At 42.3% G+C, this 12173-nt stretch overlaps 1 protein-coding gene across 4 annotated transcripts in view; it reads right to left on the bottom strand.

Annotated features, from left to right (window-relative positions):
- The window catches only part of ADGRL3 (adhesion G protein-coupled receptor L3), a 675925-nt gene that overhangs the window by 535058 nt on the left and 128694 nt on the right, over positions 1 to 12173 (bottom strand). For all 4 annotated transcript variants that reach the window (XM_066612512.1, XM_066612511.1, XM_066612509.1 and 1 more), the window contains exon 2: positions 6939 to 7004. The gene's annotated coding sequence lies outside the window, so the exon portion shown is untranslated. The remainder of the gene's footprint in view (positions 1 to 6938; positions 7005 to 12173) is intronic.

The raw sequence follows: 12173 nt of genomic DNA, 5'->3' as shown, positions 1-12173 counted from the left end.
TAGATTTCTTAACCACACATCTGCAAGCTTTCTCTCTCTTTCTCTCTCTCTCTCCCCTCTCCATCCCATGCTCCAGGCCAGGGAAGCAATCCATCGGAATGTGAGCATATTAAGATGAGTAAAGGCTGTGTGGCAGTATTGCACTCTCCCATTTCAAGCACAGTGTTCCGTGGAGGAAAAGTAGCCCACTTGCTTAGAGGACTGTCAAGCAGCTACTGTCAAGAGTTCTACCAAAACTCCACAGTGAATTGCAGGAACTGTAATGGCTTCCTCTATCCATTCCAGGAATGTATAAAGAACCTCTTTGCATGGGCTGTCAGCAAGATTGAGCCTCTTTGCACGTGAAAGGAGGCCGCTTTCTTCTGCTTTCACTTGGTTTCCACTAGGAGGGGGTCAAGGTCCTTCCCAAACAGCTTGGACCCAAGGAAGGGGAGGGCAACCACCCTGACATGGGATACTGAATGTCCAAAGCCATCCAGTGCACCATCAGTAAAACTTGGGGAACCCAACCATTAAAAATTTGGGGTAATTCGAATTCCAATTCATCACAATTTCTCTGGTTCAGACAAAAACTTTAAGAAGTGGTTTGATAACCAGTTCAGATGGTCTAAACTAGTTTTGAACCAACTTAAAGACACTTCATGCAGAATATCATCAGAACCATATCTACTCAGAAGTCTTATTGCGTGCTGTGGGATTTACTCCTAGGTAAGTTTATGATAGTGGCATTGTTGTTTTTATGCCTCCTTCTTCTACACTCAGGGCCAGCCAGCCAGCACTAGCATGTGTTACCCTCAGGCAGAGGTCCCAGTGGATCAGGATGGGGTACACTGGTTGGGTGGCAGAGCATAGCATGCAGTGGGCCGGGGGAGGTGGTAGGCAGGTGCAGGGTATTAGACCCAGGGCCCAATCCTATTCAACTTTCCAGCACTGATGCAGTCACAGTGCAGCCAAGGTAAGGGAACAACCATTCCCTCCCATGGGAAGGCCTCTGGAACCACTCCCCCAACTGCAGGATGCAGCACATGCCCTGCTGGCATGGCTGCATTCACACTGGAAAGCTGGATAGCCTCCATGCCGCAGGCTAAGACTGAATCATATGCCTGTGATCTCCAGTGTACAGACAGGATAGTGTTTCCACTACCTTTTCCATGCTGTAGTCCACAGGCATTTTGGATGGTAAACTAGTGCAGACCAGAAGTGTACCCAAATTGCACGTTCCAAGGCTTCTCAGACAGAGGGAAAAAGCAAAACCACCTCCTTTCCCTGTACCTAAGTCCTCTATTTCCAAAGTGTGCCCAGAATTGATGCACAACCTGTCAGAAAGAGTAGGTATGGCCCAGCTGAATAGCTTCCATCAAACACGGTAGGTTGCTACCCAGATTTCAGTGGGGACCAAACTTCAATCCACCCTTAGTTGTAATTTGCATTTTAATGGTTTGCTTTGCAACTATTATTATTTTATAATTGTTGCAAGTCACTTTGATCAAGAAAATATTATGCAAACACATAAATAATCAATAAAAGTTAACCTTAAAAAAAGCTTCAGCACTACAAGAGGTGCTCTTTACCTGTTCCATAATAAATCACTTGCAGTTAATATTTCTGTGATGTTAATAATAAACTTTGGATCCCTGAAAGTTCAGCATAATCACTATTACATTTAAAGTAATGATTATGAAATGAATTTAACTGCGTGATTAACCCTTAGCTATGTGCATAATTTTGAAAAGTTTAAAGGTAAGGGTTCACTAATGACCTTCTGAAATCCTTAGGTTTCTAGAAGTTGCAGGAATTCTGTAACTTTTATAAACAGGGATCTGAAATATTTAGCTTACTACATCAAAATACATATGACACAAAAGACCATGTGCAAGAGCAGCACTTCAAGAATCTTAAAAAAAAAAAGGTCTACATATTTTCAGAAACAATAACTATTGTGTCAGAGCTTAATATAGCTTAGAATGAGATTTAAACCCTTTAGAAGTATCAACAGCTCTTACCTTTGGATTATTAAAAATGAAAGCAAGAGAAGGGAATTGGATTATAATAACATGAAGCTATTCAAAATGATAGCTTTGGAAATGTGTTATTTTCACTCCAGGCCAAATGAAAGATGCTATACTAAAGATGAATAAAATATGAATTATTTCAACTGGAAGTTAAATTTAACATGTCAAATATTCTGGAAGGCCAGTTAAAACAAGAGCTGTTACTAAGACAATAAGTTTCAATAGAGCAGAGTTTGAGGGGATGTATTTATTTAAAAATTTATACCCCGCCTTTCCAAAAGCTCAGTAAATATATAGATAAAATACAAAATAAAACTCAAAGAATTAAACATTTAAAATCTAAAACGTAACTTAAAAAGCCATTGCAACAAACGGTAATAAAAATTCTTAAAGCCCATACTTACCAAGTGCTTCCCAAACTTACCTCCATTGCAATGCCCTGGGCTGTGGAAGGAAGTGACAATGATGCGATGGTGCGATGACATCATTGCCACTTACTTCCAGGCAGGGAGGCCAGTCGCAACCCTACAAGTAGCTGTAAGAGGCTCAGTGTGAGAGGGAGGGCTTTTTCAAGTGTGCAAAAACCATGCGCAGCAGCTCTGCCCATCGGGCAAAGCCTCCTACTGCTGTTTGTAGGATTGCATCGCAGGCTTGCTGCCCAGTGAATGGCTCGCGATGCCCCAGGGCATCGTAACACATACTTTGAGAATCTGTGGTGATAGCTAAAAAGGCAATACACAACAACAAGCTAAAAATACTAAGGCAACAAACATATAAGTACACAATAAAAGCAACTGTTCCGATGAAAACAGCCGGGAATATCCCACCCTTACCACCCCTGAAAGCTAATACTGTATAAATAAAAATGTTTTAGGCCTCGCTGCAAACAATCTACTGAAGGAACAGATTTTAGAATTTCTGGCAGTGAGTTTATAGAAGTGGTGCCACGTGAGGAAAAGGAGGGTTATTTAACAAGTAAAATTGGATAAAGTAACTTGTGCCACTGGAATACAAAATATAGTTGGAATTCCTGGTCAACCACAACTTTTCAGATAACCCCAGTTTGCAATAACCTCCAAATCTCCGAATTGAAAATAGGGCTGGAATGTTATGAGAGAGGGAAAAAAGCAGAATTTATGAGACATGGGACAGGAGTTGGTGAGAGGAACCTTCAGCCGTGTATAAAATAGTATTTTTAAACCAAGTTGTTGATGTTTTAAACATGGACATACTGCCAACAACTTCCAGGGACTTAAATGTAGACTGAAAAACCTGGAGACCAAAGGCGCTGCCAACCTGATCCACAGAACTTTTAATCATACTTTAAAAGTTTCATTTTTAAATTGAAGTTGTTCAGATATTCAACTGTCAAGAGCAATGCAGAGCGTTCTACTGTCTGTTCATACCTTAAAGTTTCACAGTACGTCTAATGGGAGGAATACTGCCCAGCCTCCAATTCACAGTGCCTCTCCTCTACAGGATGAGGTGCAAGGGGGAGATGGAGATGTGGTCTCAGAGTTTATGAAAATCAATTCAACTTTCTTAAGATGGATGGGCTCAATATGTGGCTGAGAATGGATAGTTTATACTCATTCAGCCCTTCCTCTCACAGAGCGACTGTGCTCTAGGCCAAGGATGTCCAAAGTTTTTGGCAGGAGGGCCACATCATCTCTCAAACAAGGATACAACACAAACAGATAAACCTAAAATCCCCTTCTCACAGTTTTTACTCTATGGCCCCTTTAAACATGCCTGGGCTTCCCAGGGAGCCATATTGCCCTAGTTGAGAATGACTGCCTAGAGCATGAATAACTTGCATGGAGCACAGATAGAGCATTGGATGGAGAAATGGGAGTACACTCAGGCTTCCTATTACCTGCAAAACCCCTTGCACTGCCTTACGTGCCTGTGCAGACAGGCTGCCAGGAAACACTTAAAGGAAAACTGTGAGACAGTAATGTGTCCTTCATGGCATGTGATGTGCCCAGCCTTCCCTATACACACACTTCAGTACCTTTATTGGCATATTAAAAGTTTACAGAGAATAAATAACATAATAAAATAGAACAGCTTTGGAAATGTTAACTTCAAACTTTGGCCTTAGAAACTACCGCTAAAAATTCCGCCACCAGGTTGGTAACAGGAGGGGAATAATCACTGAGAAGAATTGGGAAAGGATCAACAAGGGAAACAGGAAGAGAAGAAAGAAAAGAATCAAGTAAGTGGGACCTGAGGTTGTGATGGGCAGTGCACCAAAGAAGGATATGATCCAGACTATCTGGTTCAACTGAACAAAATAGGCATAATCTATTTGGACGAGGAGTTTTAGAGAATCTCCCTTGATGTAATGCCGATGGAAAGATATTCAGTCTCGCCAGCATAAAGGCCCGTCTTTTACTAGGTTTGGTAAGTTGGGTCCTTCCCTATATATTTTAAACTAGAGGCATTTATGTTGAAATATACAAGTAATATGTGAAGTAGGGACCTCCCCCCACTCCGTTCATCCAACAAGTCTATTTCTCAAAGCGTTTTGTATAATCTATAGGGAAAGAATGGAAAGCCACCATGGTATGCAGAAGGTGTCCTGGGTGAGCACAAACAAAAGGGACACAAGTGGGACTTGGACTTCTAAGAATATCTCATGCAAAGATGCATGGGGGCCAGGTCACCTATTCAGTGTAACAAAAATTCAGCATTTTGATTATCTCATTAACATTGGACTGAGGCCAAGACTAGGTGCCTGAAACAAATTAGCCACTGTGCATGATCTGAATATTTTTAGATCTTTTATTTCCTAAACTGAAAATTAGATATAAACAAAATACCAGCACCGCAATAGCAGAGCATGTACCAAAATAAATTTAAAATGCCCGCTAGGTTAACAAAAATTCCCAGCCTTTTGTGTGAAGGAATGGAAAGCAAATGAGGACAATATGAATGGCACAGTTCATCTTCCCAACATGCAATGTGTACACTTCTAAGATTATTTCTTGCTTAAACTCAAAGACCCTCGTGATTTGCAAAAATTTACATTTTTATTCCTGCTTTGGGCATGCACAGTACAGCATAATCCAAGAACAAATAATATTCTCATATAGAATGATAACTTAATTATCATTTGCAAATTCATTCTAGCAAGGCCGACCTAGCCATGAAGCAAACAAGGTAGCTAGCGTCAGTGGCAGGTGAGCAGCAGGTTCAGGGTGCCCTCAGGTAGGTGCCCCGAGTCTGCTGCCAGCTCCCTCCAGCCCACTGCAGACTAAATGGCATTGATCAGCTTCTGCTTCCCTACCTACTGACCACGCTCCTTCCCTTTCGTCTTCACTTTAAGTTTAAAGGAAGCATATGAGGAAGGCGTGAGATGAGTGAGCAGGGAAAGGGATCATCACTGCCTGCAACTGAAAAAACCACGCGGGCAGCAGTAACCTGGTTCACTCACCTCTCTATGTCCTCATGGGGTCACTTTAAACTTAAAGGGACAGTACAAGGAAGGAGTGATGGAAGATGGTGGAGAAGCAGATACAGTACTTACATAGTTCCTTCTTTGTGGCCCCTTTATAGAAAACAGAAAGTGCACAGCATGTTGAGACCTGCTCTTCCTGATTTGACTAAAAGGATCACATGGGAAGTACATGATAAGTAACTACCACTTGGTTCTCTCTCTCTCTCTCTCTCTCTCTCTCTCTCTCTCTCTCTCTCAAGTGGCCACCCACAGCAGATCTGGCATCAGTCGCCAGATCCAGTTTGGCCAACCCTACATATGAATGAAGTAATTCACGTAACCGAGGGCAAGCCACTCATAAATATTTAAGAATCAGGGGAAACGGCAATATGAAGCCACTCTGATGATCTTACAGAAATGTGGGATACAAATAAACAATTCTAAACATAATTAATCACTACACGATTTTTCAGCCACTACAAGGAGTAAGCAGGGTTAAAGTCATTCAAACCTATCATGGGCTCTATGTTAATAAGAACTATAAAATTTTCAATCTATTCTACAAGTTCGGGGGTCTGAATATTTTATCGCTTCCATACTTCTATGAATCTTCTTGCAAGTGACAGTGTATTCAGTCAAGCTTCATGTATGTGTGCTCAAAAGAAAGTACTGTAAAACAAAACATTAAACAAAGGGATTGGAAAATCATAAAAAAGAAAAACATAGCTGTATCATCTCCCCCGAAAAATCTGCCTTTGCCTACATTAAAGTAGCCTTAATAAGGTCTTCTAGGACATTAGGTATTTCAAGATAGGATTTATTCATTGAAGCTATTAATATGCCCCATATTTGATGACAACCACGCAATACATATTTTCCGTGCAGAAACGGTCAAGAGGAAACTACTCTCATTAGCACCCCACATTCACATTTACAAAGAAAATGCATTTCCAGCTCAATCGAGTAATACTAGTTTATTCTCTTTTCATTTTCCACCTTGAAAGTAGATTGTTACTAGAAAAAGGCCATCAGTATCCCACTTAATTAATGAGTTAAAACTACTATTGCCCATGAATTTTGAGAAATACAACAAACCAGTATAGACGTAATTAAGGCATTACGTACAGCTCATGAGAGCCCCACAAACTACCTCAATATGCACATGGAATAAAATGCTTCAGTTACCATGCCCATTTCCCACATAGATGCTACCTATCCCCAGTGCCTAAAGAAAGGAGCACATTAAAGATAGTTATTGCTGAATCCTTAAAATGAAATATATATATAACCGCAGAGTGGCGTCCTAGCTAACTTTTCCACCAGCAGAAGCCCCCTCTATGAACAGAAGCTTTCTCTGTGAATAAAAGAAGTTTCTGTTCCTAGAGGCAGGAGCTGGAATGCTACTCATGATGTGTGAAGCTATACGATCAAGCTCATGTCATTCCGAAACCATTCAGTATCAATTAAACAGATGCTGTAATTACCTGAATTTGTCCTTCAGCTGCTAAAAATTCAGATATCTTTTCTGCAGACTACCGAACTTCGCATACCTGTGGGGGAAAAGAAAGGAGAAGAAATTATGCTTACAGTACCTGTCACCAAGTAACGTTCACAATTACCAATCAATCTTTTCAGGTTTCCTATACAACACAAAAATGTGGATGCAGTGTTCCCTGGGATACTACTTTACACCCAAGGATTTAATGTTAACTCTGAAGAGTATCTTTCCACCCTCTAACACAGGGGTGTCAAAGTCGTATCACAAAGAGGGCCGAAGTTAGCAATTGTGAAGCCTGCTGAGGGCTGGAAGTGACAATGTTAAAGCAAACGATAGCCAGAAATAAGCACTTTGTTCTCACATAGAAACTCATTAGCTGCAAATGCTGCAAATGACAGAAGAGAAAATGTGCAAATCTTGTTCATATTTTCAAGATATGAGAGAGCCCAATTATCACACTGGGAGAGCCCAATTCTAACAGGGGGGCGGATAAATTGCTTCCAGGGGCCGCATTTGTTCCGCGGGCCCTATGTTTGACACCTCTGCTCTAACAGACATTTCAGAGAAGTGATAGCATTGAATGTGTGTCATGTTCTGAGCAAGCTTGAACAATATGGCTCCAGCATACTGGTATACTATTCAGCACAAAACAGTATCAGCAGCAAGTCTTAGCAAGATGTGTTGAAACAGTAGGGGAGCTGTCCAGCCAAGGAATCCAAAGACCTCTGGGCATCATGAAATGTTGCTTTATAGTTGGCTGTGCTGCCCCATTCCAACCTGGGGCTTCAGCAGGACCCTGACCTGGTTTCCCTCCCCTCCAAATTTCCTGACCCCAGTACATTTTATGGGTGGCAACGTTTCCTCAAACTGCCTTGAGGAAAAACAAACTCCTTGGTTGGGGTCCTGCTCCTCCTCTGAGAAAGGGGTCTCAACTGGTTCAGGACTGGTCCTAACAACATGCCAGAGTCTCAAAGCTTCAGCTTTTCAGCAGTCCTGTCAGGCTTTTGGCATTCCAGGCTTGAGATTGTTATTAGCCAGGATGTGGCAGGAGGTCCTGATATCTGGGCCTGGTGTGACGCAATCAGCAAGGCAGCACTGCTGATGCAATCAGCTGGACCTGTTGCAGGTGGGAGTCACATGACTCTGGGAAGATGTGTGCAGAGTCACGTAGGCTATGGTGGAGTGGTGCAATGCACCACTGGACAGCCAATCAGAGCGGGTCACAAGACTGTCTTGTGACTATGAGGTCGCCCTACTCTGATTGGCCGGCTCCGGTATATATGGGGCAAGCACAGACACCAAGGTGTGGGTCGTTGTGGTGGAGTTTCTGCGTGCCGTGCTGCTGGATTGTATTTTGATTTTGGAGTGCCTTCTCGTGACTCTGACCTCCTGTATCCCTGACTTCTGGACCGTATGCCTGACTACTCTTCTGCCTGCTCCTTTTACCAATACATGCTTCTGCAACAAACAAGCCTGTGTCTGCTTCCTTGGCTCTGTCTGGGATTGCCGGTTTCTTCTGCTATCTCACTACGCTCCCGTGCCATTCTGCTATCGGGAAAGCAAGGGCTATCCTCCCCTGCTGACCTGACAAGTCCTGGGTCAGTCTGAGGATTTCATTTCAAAATTAGATGTATGAGCAAGAATTCTATAGGAAGCATGCATAAAATTCAGTCTTTAATTTTTGGGAAACTATAAGTTCCCCCTTTTGATTGAATGATCTTAAAAATCGCTTACAACACATTACAAACATAAAAAACCCTACCTAACAGCTTTTGTTTCTCTAGCTGGTGGCAGCCAAAGCACTCTTTTAATTGCTTTTGAAGTTCTAGGGCAACTGGAGGCTGGAGAATTCTCTGGTCAATGACTGGGACACGCCCTTAGGCATTTAGTCAAGAACATGGCAAAAACATATGTGAATCACTAGCATGTCTCTGTCACCACTTCCCTGCAATGTCCAAGTCACCTTAAGAGGTTAAGTCAAGAGGTTAAGTTAAGAAGAAGCAATAGTGATAAAACAGGATGGCTCCCATATTATGAAAGAGCACATAATGAATAATAATAATAATAATAATTCCCATAACATCAGCCTCTGTGAGTAGCACATGGCTACCTTATGCCTACTAGATCCTGCAAGAGATCAGCCATGTTGGCAATCACTAAGGGAGCAATCCTAAGGATATGCTGCACCGCTGGAACTCAGGTTCCAATAATGCAGCATGCTTTATGGCTGTTGTAAATTGAGACATGCCATTTGTGCAGACAGGCTGCCACCTAAAGCAATGAGCATTTGTGGCTGCATGCCAATGGCCTTCCAATGAGCCCCAGCACCATAAATCAGCACAGGGGGAGGGCAAAATGTGGCAGAGGCAAGAGTGGAGGGTGGATTGACGCCAGGAAGAGGACAGTAACAGTGGCAGTGGCACTGCTGACTTCCTCCTCCATTCCCAGCCCCAATCACCTTTCTGGTGCAGGTCTGAGTAGATTCATTTGGGCAATGGAGGTGTATCACTAGGTAAGCGAACAAATTTTCCCCTTGCTTGGGAGAGACCTCTGAGACTGTCCCTCCCTGCAGGATGCTCTCCAGTGGTGTGGGATGCATTGGTAGGGGAGAGCAGTTTCTAAGATTGGACTTAAGAAGGGTTACCAGATACAAAGGCGGACAGAATGCCTAACCATCATATAGAAGAGGGAATTTTGGCAGGTGCAGCCTTTTAAACCCTTCCACGTTGAGCTGCATCTGCCAAAAAAAACAAAAAACCCCTCTTCTATGCAATGGTTGAAAATATAGGCACTCTGTCCCACTTTGTATCCAGTAACCCTAGCTTAAGGAAGATTATACTACCCTAGTCTCTACATACATATCATCCAGCAGGTCTTCTAAAGTAGTTTCATCCTCAAATCAAAGCCACAGACCAAACTGAAAAGGGTTGGAAAAGCTTGTGCCAACAGATCACTGAGTCATGTTTCCTGCAGACAGGAAATTAGAGGCAAGTGATAAACCTGCTAAATTTGTCTTATTCAAGGGGGTTTGACCGTTCCTCAGAGACGCACTGATGACTTACACACATTCGCTCCTGCTTCTCCCTGAAGGCCTGTACAAGCTAACTGGGACATGTACTGAATTAACTGAGCAAGGTGGTTGCCTCTATTTTCCCCAAGCGTTATGTCAGAATCAAACTTAAGTCAAAACTGAATGTGCACCAAGCAGACACACAGCAAGGGGCTGCCTCTTCATCTGGTCACAGTCGTAAATGTAAGAAATCAGAATTTATAACGATGACTGATTCTATGAACTCTTATATGAATAAGCACCACTAGGAGAATGTTGTTATCATCAAGTACTGTGTGTGTTTTATCCATTCAGCCATGTCCAACTCTTGGCGACTTTATAGGTGAGAGCTCTCCATGCTACCATGTCAAGTACAGCTTCTTTCAATTGTTAGACATTCATCTTTGTCTCTTTTGATGGTATGAAGCCAGTGTGTTCTTTGCTTGCCCCTTCTTCTTGTTCCTCTAACAATTCCTAACATCATTAACTTCTCTATTGAATCTGCATGCATGACATGGGCAAAGCAAATCAGGCATAGTCTTGCAGTTTTGGCTTCTAAGCTCTTCCTTATTTTCAGACAATCATGTTGTATCATCTGTGAACCACAAATTGTTTATTATGGTTTTTCCACCATTTTTCACCCCAATGTCCACCAAGTACTGCCATAGCAAAATACTACCAGGCTTTAAACATGTACACTTCTAAGTTCATCAGAAAATAGCAGATAACTGTCAAGAAATTATTTCCTGCCATTTGATTTTCATTTTTCCCCTATACATGTCTACACACACACACACATACACACACAGAGAGAGAGAGAGAGAGAATGACCCTGCCTAAAAAGAAGCACATGTATGTGATGAACTACACTGTACTTTATAAAATCTTATGCTACAATAAATGTGATAGTCTAAAATGCCACAAAAATCTTTACTGTTGTATTCCAACAGTGACATCCCAGTCAGACTGTATGTAAAAGATTCTAACTGCTTCATAAATGAGTCATATCAATTGCAGATGGTTTGACTTACAGGTAATCAATTGGAAGAGAGCTAACAACCCCTTTTCCACCTGGGTAGGAGAGTTCTGAAAACAATTAAGTCTTTTTTCTGAAGATCTCTACCTAATAACATGCCATCGTAAGTATGGGCATTCAATCCTTGGTATTTTGCAACGGAATTGTACTCCTGGCCATTATCTGAAACTGGACAGATAATTAAAGCACAAGATAAATAACTCTCAAGAGCTAGGTTCAAAACTCTCAGTATTTTCCCAATCAATATGCAAGGAAGGATTGGGGAAGGGAGCATTTTGAAGGTGGGAGCGTCGGATCTTGGCGGCATTAGCCAGATCCAATCCCCATTTTCCTGGCATAACATCTCCCCTGCCCCTCCTCGGACTCACTCCAGCAAAACAGATGATATAGACCCAAAGAGACTCATTGGCGGTCAGGCAGTCTAAGCAGAGCTATGCAAAAAATATTTTTACTTACCACTCTGCTGTCTGGTTGCCCCTCCACCATTGGATGCAGTGCACACTCCAGCAGTGTGTCTGCATTGCATAGGTTGGTGGGGAACAGGATTGGTTCATAAGTAAAATAATCAACGTATTGTGTGCTACTACACATTAATCTGGTACCTGAATTGTTCCAATCTGGCCATGATGGCCCATGCTTTAGTGACATCTAGGTTAGATTACTGTAACATGCTCTACATGGGACTGCCTTTGAAGACTATTCAGAAACTGCAATGAGTGCAGAACGCAGCTGACTGTATGGTTGTAGGGGCTTCCTGGTTCAACTGAGTTGTATTCCTGCTCTGATAGCTACACTGGCTGCCAGTCCATTTCCAGGCACAACTCAAGGTGCTAATTTTGAGTTTTAATGCCCTTTATGGCTCAGGACCAGGGTATATAAACTGACGAATCCTTTGAGGTCACCAGAGGGGGCTCTTTTAACTACACTGCCATTGATGTAAGTGACGGGAACAGCAGTGAGGAACCGGAATTTCTAGGTGGTGCTGCTCCACTGTGGAACTCCCTCCCCTTGAAACTAAAAATTACTCGCTCTCTGGAGCCCTTTCAGTGGGACTTAAAATCATTTTAGTTTAGGATGGCGTTTGATGGCCGACATGATTTATGTTTTCAGTGAACTGAATTTTTAAAAGTTTTATT

The sequence above is a fragment of the Tiliqua scincoides genome, chromosome 2 (assembly GCF_035046505.1).
Source record: "Tiliqua scincoides isolate rTilSci1 chromosome 2, rTilSci1.hap2, whole genome shotgun sequence".
NCBI lineage: Eukaryota > Metazoa > Chordata > Lepidosauria > Squamata > Scincidae > Tiliqua > Tiliqua scincoides.
This window is presented reverse-complemented; position numbering and strand designations above follow the sequence as displayed.